Source organism: Magnolia sinica, chromosome 1 (assembly GCF_029962835.1).
Source record: "Magnolia sinica isolate HGM2019 chromosome 1, MsV1, whole genome shotgun sequence".
NCBI lineage: Eukaryota > Viridiplantae > Streptophyta > Magnoliopsida > Magnoliales > Magnoliaceae > Magnolia > Magnolia sinica.
Genome location: NC_080573.1, coordinates 68,571,180 through 68,582,747, shown reverse-complemented (window position 1 = coordinate 68,582,747; position 11,568 = coordinate 68,571,180).

The following is an 11,568-nucleotide window of genomic DNA, read 5'->3' as shown; positions in this document are numbered from 1 at the left end:
GGGAATGAGGATTATACAAACCACAATGACCACCAAATGTTGGGACATTTAAAGATTTGGACCTAAAATCGGTACTCCTAGATTTCAAAAAATCTAACAGTATAGGGAATCCAATAAATTAATAACATGAACCAGAGGACCTCCTCAGGTGGTATGGTCATGGGTGAAGTGCTCCAGTGCAGTTAAATTCAAGTTTGAGCAACTCAATTCCAATCAGACAACTTTTGACCCTAAGTGATAAAACAAATTCTTGTATTAGAAATGGTATGAAATAATCTAACGTATGAGCATAGACTTTGGATCACAACTATTGGATTACCGCTACTCCCATGTTAAGACTAGGCTACTAGTTATACTAAAGAATGTAAAAGACTAATTATGCTAAGATAATTGAAAAATAGACTTAGTTGGCATGATTAGGTTGGAGTGGGACCCCATTCCTTCGTTGGATTCCCTTGATACTTATAGGTTTCTTTAGTAACTCTTACGAAGATTGTTTTGATTAGAAACTACTCACGCTCAGAGAAAATTTATATATCCATAGGATTGAACGTTAGATCAAATCAACACACCCCTTAGAATTGCCTTCCCAAAGACTTATTACAATCGGGAACACGGAGTAGAGAAACTCTATATAAGCAAAGTATTCACGGTTTGAATCGAATTCTCAATCCTGGCAGTTACTAATGAACTCAATACTCTGATCAAGCAAAAGATCATAATCAACTACGATTAAGAACTGATATGACAAATTTTTTGTCATAGCTAGGTAGAAGGTTTATGTATCCTGCTCAGACCCACTACACAACCTCCTTTCCATGTTGGCCCAGCCACTTACAACCAAAAGTGTAACACCCCAGATTTTTGCTAACCTAGACTTAGACGTCCTAAGGCAATGGAACGATCATAACACCTTATTAACCTTTCAAAAATCAATCCCAAAGCGTAATGTCCCTTTTTAACCATTTTACTTCGAAATCTCACTTTTCATTATCCTATCCTTTAAATTTTTCTAAGAACATTCATAATACATACCAATCCTAGGGTATAAATGATGAAGAACAATACTAAAACTAAAGCTTACCATAAATAGTAAATAAATGGATGAAATGGGTTTTTGACCCTTAAAATTTTAGAATCTAACAAAATAAATAAGTTATTTGGATAGATTATCATCTCCTACCCCAAAATCATATATTGTATGTTGCGTAACTCATTCCAGTTTGCAAATTAGACCCAAAAATGCCTCACACGGACTCGTGGGCCCAAACGACTTAATTCGGGGGGACCCGGGGTGGGTCCCACATGTTTCCGGCAACCCCGAGGGGTGAGAAAATCACCCCTGGGGCGAGCCCTCACCCGTATGTCCAGTGACCGGTGAGGGGCTCGCCGATTTGGCGAGGCCTCGTCCGTACAACGGATTGGGCAGCCCGTTTTCTACATTTTTCTACGCGTTTTATCCAACTTTGAAAAATCATATCTCCCTCGTTATAACTCCGATTTAGGTGATTTAAAAACTAGATTGAAGATAAATGAGTCTAGATTTATATAAAAATATGTGAAAAATATAATAAAATATTTAATATAGTTTAAAGTAGGTTGTTGTGACAACTATCTGAAAATCACTTGTTGGAGAGCTGCTGCTTCTGGAATTTTTAGAATTTTTCTACAATAAGAAATCTCATGAAATTTGGTGAAGACGGGGTAAACTTGATTAATAACTATTAAAAAAATAATTAAAATAATATAATAACTATAAGTGCCAAAAATGGGGCATAGAATGGCCCTAGGACCTTATTTTGCCATAATTAGGGTAGAATTTAGTAAGTACTAAACTAAATACTCAGTAAAATTAGCTTGAACCACTTTAAATATGAACTAAAAGATCTAAAATGAGTAGGACCACTAATGCTACATTACCTAGAAACCTAGGATTCAACTCTAAACCTGGTTGCTCTCGGGAGTACTTTGAAACTTCGTATTGGACCTGGACCGCACGTCGAAAGTCCAATAGTGATGATCTTAGACAGTTATGGTCACCATGTTGGACTTGGCCATCACCTCAAAAAGTAAGTCCAGATGATGTCCTAGGTCAATTTATTTAAGTCCGGAGTAAAAAGTGTGAGAACGGTGAGAAATTAAATATAAATTATGAAATCTGAATCATGTCGCTTGCGCGACGATTTTAAGCAATCTGATCATTGGATTCTGACCCAATTTCACCCTCGGATCAGGGAAGATAGCTCAGGCATGTCATAGTGCTTGTGGACCTGATCGAGTTTCGGTGACCGTTGAATTGAGAGTGGTCCGCCACGGCTGATCTGTAGATCTGATCGGTACAAAAACTCAACCTCACCAAGATCCATGGTCAGTGAGCTTAAGTCCGACTGCATGTGGAAAAGGGACCACGGAAGTTCTTCGTTGGATTGAGAGAAACCTGATTTGGTTATAACCTAAGTATACCCTGGCCCTGGGGCTATTTTCATTAATATTAGGCTTATATAAAGACCTTATATCCCTCACTTTCTATTCTATACGAATTTCCTAAACCCTAGTTAAGAGAGAGAGAGAGGAGAAAAGAGAGAGAGAGAGAGGAGAAAAGAGAGAGAAAGAGAGAAGTCGGTGCATCATCCTGAGATCCTTCCCAGTTACTCTACGTGTCTAATCCACCGCATCTGAATCGCTATTCCGGCAGTTCTAATCTCATATTTGGGTAAGTCAATCAAACCCTAACCTATTTTGGAACCTAGAATAGTCTAAGTGTCGATGTAGCTAATTCGGTTCATGTTTTAGGTTATCTATTTACTATTGACGAAGACTTATCGTCTAAATCGAATCCGTTGCGCCATTTCTGGTCTAAGGTGCAGACTATAAATGTATATGTTATGGTTTTCAAGGCTTTCAATGTCAGTTAATGATTTATAACTGACGTGGGTGCTATTTCACATGCAAAATGAGTCGTCTGTTTCGCTTTACAATCATATATGAACTATGTTGAATATAGTATATTCTATGTATATGTTGAGATGTTTGAATATGTATGGAATTTGGATTTGTGCCTAACATGATTATTTGTCGTGGATATATGCTTGTTATATATGTGACAACTCCTTAGCAAAAGGACTTGCCCTAAATCACGTCACGGCCAACATACGTTATGTATGTTGAACTGTGTAGTCAAAGTGTTTGTGGAAATGAATGAATGAACATGGAACTTGGATTCATGCTTGCCATGACTATCCGTCATGGGTGCATGCGTGTTATATATGGGGCAACTACCTAGTGAAAGGATTTGGCCTAATACCTGTGTGATCAACATACGTCATGTACGTTGATGTATGTAGTCTAGAGTGTTTATAAGAATGTCTAAATGAGCTAGATGTTGTCTGGGAGTACTTTGTATGAGGGTTGTGATGTGAATCTCAGCTACGTTAATTATGTGTATGATTTCCTCCATGTACGTTATACTATGATGTCTGTTTCATTATGGAATGAATGTGTGTTAACTCATGTTTACGTTGCTTTCACTACATGCTCATGTGATTGTAAGATTTGAATTATTCATTCATTTCTGCTTGACTTTTTCATATGATTACTTGATGAAAATAACTGTGTTTGGGGCTATGGTATAGCCTAGGCAATCAGTAACAGATCCCGATTTGGTGGCTGACGTTGTTTCGCCACACGGGATGTGCCTAACAAATCCGAGCCGTACTTCGATTGTCAACAGTGGTTAGGCCACACAGAGTGTTTATGCACTTCATGTCGATCAACTTGATGTGCGCTCGTACTAGTCGAGCTCGTCAAGTAACCCGATTGGCCCTATTGTATGTTCACCATGTTTGGACACTACTGCTTGAACCTAAGGTACCAAACTTACCAGTGCAAATCCCGTTAACCATGGTACCTCCATCCGCTAAGACTCATGAGCCGGGCATGGTGGTATGGGACACCGTGGTCGAGCTGTCGGCCTACACTGGGGTGACGAGCCTCCCCGTAGTGACCAGTGAGCAACCAAAATCGTGAGCCAATTATGGTGGTATGGGACACTATATCATGCTGTCGGCCTACATTGATTGGTGACGAGCCCTTTGTAGTGACCTCGAGCATACCTTGATACTACATTGAGGTGACGAGCCTTAGGGTAGTAACTAAGGTATGATAGGCATGCATTGATTAGTGACGAGCCCTTTGCAGTGACCTAGAACCATATGATCGTATGAGATTATCTAGGACTGACGACCCTAGAATGGATCACCGTTTGAGAATTAATACGAGGAAGGTACCTTAGCTTCCCAATCCCGCTATATGAAAAGGACTAATAACAACTTGTAATCATGTTCATGCACCGCATTTGCATGTGCCTGGAAGAGGTGGAGCACTTGAGGATGGTAGTCATGTGTAACGTAAGATGAAGATGCTGAGGTGTACAGGCGAGGGCATGCATCATTCTACATACATCCTTGCATTAACAAGAGTAATTAGGATATGTTTGATTGTATTGCTTTATCATTACTGCTTGACCGAATTGATAACATGTTAACCTTTGCTCTATTGTTCCACTGAGTTGATCACTCACTCCCACGTTACGGGACGGTGTTGTGCACACCAACCAGTCTCTGTCTTAGATGCAGATCATGATGCGACCCGCGGGGCAGAGCTGGAGTTTGAGGATGATGAGGAGGAGTTCTGCTTTATGCAGTTCTCAGGCGGGTTCTTGTGAGTCGTGTCCTGAGCTACGGGGATTCAGGGTTATTGTTATAGTAGTTTGATTCATTTTGATACTTGTAATTTGAGACAAACACTTGTAATTATGACCTGGCAGAGCATACATATCTTGAGGACTTATATTGATATATATGTTTCTTCAGTCTTCCGCTTGTATATTTTACCTGTCCCTAAATTATGTATACTATTTTGGCTTAATTTACTTAATGTTTTATGCACTAATACAGACAACATACATCCATCATTAAATATGTTCCATAAGTGATGTTTTGGAACTCGGGAGCTGAGTTATGCTCGACCCCTGAATTTCAGGGCGTTACAAAAAGTTTATTACTTTGCCGTTGAGAAGTGTTAAGAACATATAACCAATAGGAATTTTTTTAAGCCCAAGAATTTCTCAAATGGGCAACAGACAGTTAGGAATTAGGTCTTGAATCACAGACCATTTTGGCATATATATTGTGCCTATGAACTTAGAAAGATAGTCTGCATGTTAACCTATTTGTCCAAATTCCTTATGTACTAATAATCTATAGATTATCTTATGATATTAAACTAGACATGATTAAAGAGAGTAAGTCGAGACCATAGTAAAATTCCTTTGATAGAATTAGGCATCTTGCCACAAACTCACACCCGTCCCTGGAATCAACCACAACACCCATCATTTTTAGCTCCTTTCTATGACCATAGGTACCAATGCCATAGTACACATCATCGATGAAAGGAAGACCAATGTATTGAGAGATCGTTTCTCATTTCATGTCAAGGATAGGTCCTAAATTACACCTTGTTTCGACATACGGGTTGGGACATAGATTCTTGAGCCTTGAGAGTAGAAATAATTTTAAGGGGGGTAGAACATTATGAGTCTAATCTAATTAGGTCGATTTATACATCTATTTGACTAGAGGGGCGCAACAGAAGCGTGGTGGGCCCATGCCTCACTGGCCCAAGATTGTCAATTTAAGTAACACATATGGTTAGATTACTGAGTAAGATCATAGTCGTCCTTGAAACGTTAGTAATAGACTCATCAAAGGGAAATAATCAGGACTCTATAACTAGACAAAGTCATGTAAGTAAATTATATCACTAAAGAATAAGCCTAATAATGTGTACGAGTTAAATTACAATAACCGAGGTCAATGTATCCACAAATGTGCTCGTTGAATATGAACCCAATAGAAGCCTTAGCCAATTTCGAGGACGAAATTGTTTTTAAGGGGGGTAAATTGTAATGTCCCAAATTTTTGTCAACTTAGAGATGGACGTCCTTGGGAAATGAGTCTATCATAACACCTTATCGACTTCTCAAAACTCAATCCCAAAGTCTCAAATCCCCTTTCCAACCCATCTCCTTCAAAAATATCACCTTTCACCACCTTATTCTTCAGCTTTTTCTAAGTAATTTTATATTAGACACAAATCCTTAAGTTTAAATGATGATGAACAATAATTAAACTAAAATTTACTATAAATAGTAAAAATGCAAATAAAATAGTCTTTAGACCAATAACCTGATGGAATCTCACAAATAACCAGGTTATTTGGATAACTTAGCTTCTCCTACTCCAAAATCATATATTGCACATCGAATAACTCATTTCGGTTTATAAGATACACTCATTTCAAGAATTAAGTAGTGTAATCACCACCAGGACCACCAGAGGGGTGCGACGCCACTGCCCGATTGGTGGGGCACCGTTGGTGCACCAAATTTTGGTGGACCCTCTCTGCAATTTTCTGCATTTTTAACTAACTTCAAAAAGTCATATCTCCCTCAATATAACTCTGATTTAAGTAATTCAAAAGCCAAATTAAAGTTTGATAAGTCTAGTTTCATATAAAAATAAGTGAAAAATAAAATAAAAATTTTAATACAGTTAAATTAAGTTGATGCGACAGTTGCTACTTCAAGAATTTTTAGAATTTTTCTAGAATATGAAATTTAATGAAATTTGGTGAAGATAAAGTAGACTTGATAATGAACTAATGAAAAAAATAATTAAAATAATATACTAACTAAAAGTGCCAAAAAAGAATATAGAACTATCCTAGGACCTTATTCTGTCATAATTAGGGCGGAATTTAGTTAAGTACTAAACTAAATAATTGGTGGATTTAACTCAAACCACCATTTCCACAAATGGCAAGACCCAAAATCATTAATACCATGGACTCCCTTAAAAACTTAGGAGGAATCCCAAGAGCCTATCGCTCTTGGGAGTATATTGAAACTTTGTATCAGACCTAAACTGCACGTTGATGGTCCGATGACCGCGAAACTATAGGATTATGTCCGTCTTATTGGGCTTGACAACTATCGTAAGAATCAAGCCTAGATAGTATCCAGAAATGCACAACTTGAGCCTTGAGTGAAGTGTGTGAGAAACGTGAATATCTTTAGAAAATGTATTGGAACTTAAGTGAATTAGGCCATTTGCTCACACATGAAATTGAGGATTTCAGCCGTCCATTTCTGAGAAAACTTCATACATGAGAAAAGGAAATTTCCCTGCACATATCTATATACTTGTGGCCCCGATCGAGTAAGTATGACCATTGATCTGACACGAGTCCTCCACGGTCGATCAACTAATCCGACTGCACCAAAATTCACATCATGTCATAGATCCATTGTCAAGAAACTTACCCTACGATGTATGTGAGTTATGGACCTTTCTATGGGCCCTGTTTGTAAAAAACAGTCGCCCTTTGGATAGAAACCAAGTATACCATGGCCTTAGGGCCATTTACATCAGTTCTGGGCCTATATAAAGCCCTTAAACCACCACATTTCTATTCCATACGAATTTCTCTAACCCTAGGAGAGAGAAGAGAGAAAATAAGAGAAAAGAGTAAGGAGAGAAGAGAGAAATAGTGAGATTGTTGCTGTGATTCTTTTCCACTACTCCACGTGCTGAATCACCTCTCCCATTTCGCTACACGATCCATCTCAGCTACGATTTGGGTAAGAAATCCTAATCCTAATCTTGATTTAGAGATCCAAATAGAGTAATTGATGAAATAGCTAACCTATTTAATTGTTTAGGTGCCCGACGTTCCGTTTTCGGGAACGTAAGATTCGAATCGCGTCCAAATCGAGTATTCCGATGAAAGGTGCGAACTATAAATGTTTACATTATAGTTTTCAAGGCTTTTAATGTCAGCAATGATTTATGTCTGACTTGATTGCTGCCATATGATCTTAGTTACAATGTTTTCGATAAATTATACATGTGCGAACTATGTTGAATATATGATGTATTCCATGTGTTTATTGAAATATTTAAATGAATATAAATTTGTGATTTGTGCTTGTCATGACTATAAATCTAGGATTCATGTTTTTCATGTGTATCACGATCTCTTTGTGTAATGAATTGTTATAGTTCATGTCGTAACTAATCTAGTCTATGTAATTAGTTATGTGTAGTCTAACTGTTTGATAAACTGTCTAAATGGGAAATTATTGATGAATTGTATTTAATAAGGGTATTGAGATATGATTCTCAATTACCTTATCTATATTTATAGTTTCCTTCATGAAATCTTAATTTCGACTACCCAAATTATGAATGAAATGCAACGTTTGGTAACATGTTCAATATGCTTAATGAAATGCTCAAATGAGATATTGATTTGAATTGTTTGTCAAATGCTGATGTAATTTTCACATTTATTTACATGCTACATCTGAGTAAGATTGGGACTGCAATGTAGTCCAGGCAATTGGTAATGATTCCCATTGAGTGACCAAGTTAGTCTCACCACATTTGATACGTTCGGTGAATCGGGTCGTACGACGATTGTCGATAGTGGTTAGGCTATGGGGTGTGCTTACGCGCTCCATGTCAATTAATTCAGCGTGCGCCCGTACCAATCAAACATGTCTAATAAACCAATGGGCCTATTGTGTGTTTACCATGTATGAACATCACTGCTTGAATCTAAGGTACCACTTACCAATGTACAGACCCGCTTCAACTATGGTACCACGATCTGCTTAGACTCATGAGCCGGGCATGGTGGTATGGGACACCGTGGTCGAGTTGTCGGCCTACGTTAGGGTGACGAGCCTCCCGGTAGTGACCAGTGAGCAACCCAAACTCGTGAGCCGAATACGGTGGTATGGGACACTGTATTCGAGCTGTCGGCTTGCACTGAGGTGACGAGCCTCCCCGTAGTGACCACGAGTATAAACTCTTGAATTTGCCTATCCACTGCTTTTCATTAGGGGTGATGCCCTACAACTTGCCTATCGTATGTGGTTAACTAGGATTGACGACCCTAGATGGATCTTTCGGTTTGGGTAAATGATATAAAGGGAGGTACCTTAGCTTCTCAAATCCGCTATATGAATAAGCCTAATTAAGTACTTGGCTAACACGACCATGCACCGCATTGCATGTGCTTTAGCGAGGAAGTTGCACGTTTAGGGAGTTTTCCATGCGTGAATGGTTGATGGAGTCACTTTTGAGGGAGCTTCGTGCGAGGGCATGCATCATTACTGCATATCACCCCTGCATTAATAAGAGTAGTTAGGAAATGCTGTTGTATTGATTATCATTACTGCTTGATTGAATTGATAACATGTTAACCTTTGCTTTATAGTTCCATTGAATTAGATACTCATTCCCACTTGGGATGGTGTTTTAAAACATCAACCAGACTATGGTTTAGATGCAGGTACTAAGGTAGTCTATGCTATGGAGCAGGACTACATGGATGAGGAGGAGTTCTCCTACTTTCAATTATTAGGCGGGTCGATGTAGACCTCGTGCTGATACGTAGGGAACACTAGGATTTTAGTTTAGTTGAACACTTTACATTTTCCCTTTTTATATATTTTGAAACAATACTTGTGTATATTCAGCCTGGTTATGTACTCAAACTCTGGTGTTGGTAAAACACTCACATATTTAAATATATATGTTTCAGTCTTCCACTTGCTTAATTTAATTATATCCAGAGTATGATATGTTGTTTTAGTATAATCTCACTCATGCTTAACCCATTAATATGGGTGAAATCTGAACATTATCATCCATATTGCATAAGTGATGTGTTGGATCTCGAGAGTAGAGCTTCGCTCGACCCTCGAAATCCGGGGCGTTACATTAACGCCCCAGTTTTCAGAACCCGAGTACATGACTTGCATCCCAAAAACCCAGGAGTTAACTGAATTATAATGGTAATCAATGGAAATCAAAGTGCAAGTAGTGAAAAACTACAATAGCAATGATATGATCAAGAGGGGAAACAATATCCTTGCCCACTCAATTGGCGGCCAAATACAAAATCCTCAAATGTAATAATTCAAAACAAACTATCATAAATGAAATCTTCTGGTTGAGGCCATAAGATGTAGCCACCTCTTGGTACAACTCCTCATCGTAAGGCTCCTCCTCGACTGCAGCCATCTCTGGATCCGCCGCGAGTCCATCAGCCCCTGTATCCTTTGTACGGTTGAACATTGATGAATGAGTGACCAGCTCAGTGTGATCTCTCCTCAAGATTACACACTGCCGCCCTAGACAAGAAGTAGCATAAAACATCCAAGCAACCCAAAACATAGTAAATGCCGTCTTATTATATGCATGGATGCATGGATGCAATCATCGCCCTGGGGATGCTCATCCATGCAGACATTGGGCTCGTCACCCATGTAATCATCAACCTGGGAAAACTCATCGAGTCAGACAAAATGCGTACATCACGTACAATAGCAATAGATGCTGGTATGTGCCATGTATGCATGATTAGTTAATTTATTATTAGTCCAATTACAACCAGGCAATTTAAATAAGCTCAAAGGTCACTACCGGGGCCAGTTGCCAGCGTAGGTTGACAACTCGGGCATAGGTCCCATACCACCATCCCCGGCTCATGAGGCTATCGTCTAAGGGTGTGTACAGAATCCACCAACTGTGGTCAATTAATTCTTAACACCAAGGGGGTTACCACTATATGTTGACTCGGAATGATATGTTGAAGTGGTCAAATGCGATGGTTAAAATGTGACAGCATGTATGATTCAAAACAAGTAAATGACAGTAATTATAGAAGCTACAATGTCCATTCCATGGCCAGGTAAGTGAAGTCACTCCATGTGTGGTAATCTCCACGATCAAATGTCACCAACCATAACCTTCAGGCTGGGGATCTACTTCCATCGCAACCAGTCTAGCTACACCTTAAATACGGACTCTCCTTAGTTAAAGATTTCCATGGAGAGATTTCAATGATGTGTGTCTTATAAACAATAGCATAGAACCTAATCATGAATAAGGAATTAGATAACAATGCATGTATTCCTATGAGTCACATGATCATAAGTTCATAATCCAAAATACGTACTCACTGGATTAACACATTGCACAAATAATGGGTAACTAGTTGAATTACTTGGACGAGTTTAGTACACATGTTCAAGTGAACTAACCAAGTATACATGTGAACCTAGGGCATGCTTTTAATCCTAACAATCAAATATACTAAACAATCTCATCACATAAGTTAATTATTTCTAAAACATGTGAATTATTTACTAAGCAGATATACCAAACAATTACAATCCATTTCCAAGCTATTTAATCACCCCCTTGAGGTAGAGTCTGGATAATCCAATCAAAAGCAAGTCACTTGTAAATCATAATATTAAATAACCATTAAATGTCTCTACATTTCTAGATTATTAGTCATAGTTGTCATAAAAGCTACTCTTAATCTAGTTGGGGGTGGAAAGCCCAAGGGGAAGAAAAATCATCACCAGAAAAGTTGTCGTACGGCCCTAGATTCGATTCTTGCGCGAAGATAGTGGGCCTAAGTTACACA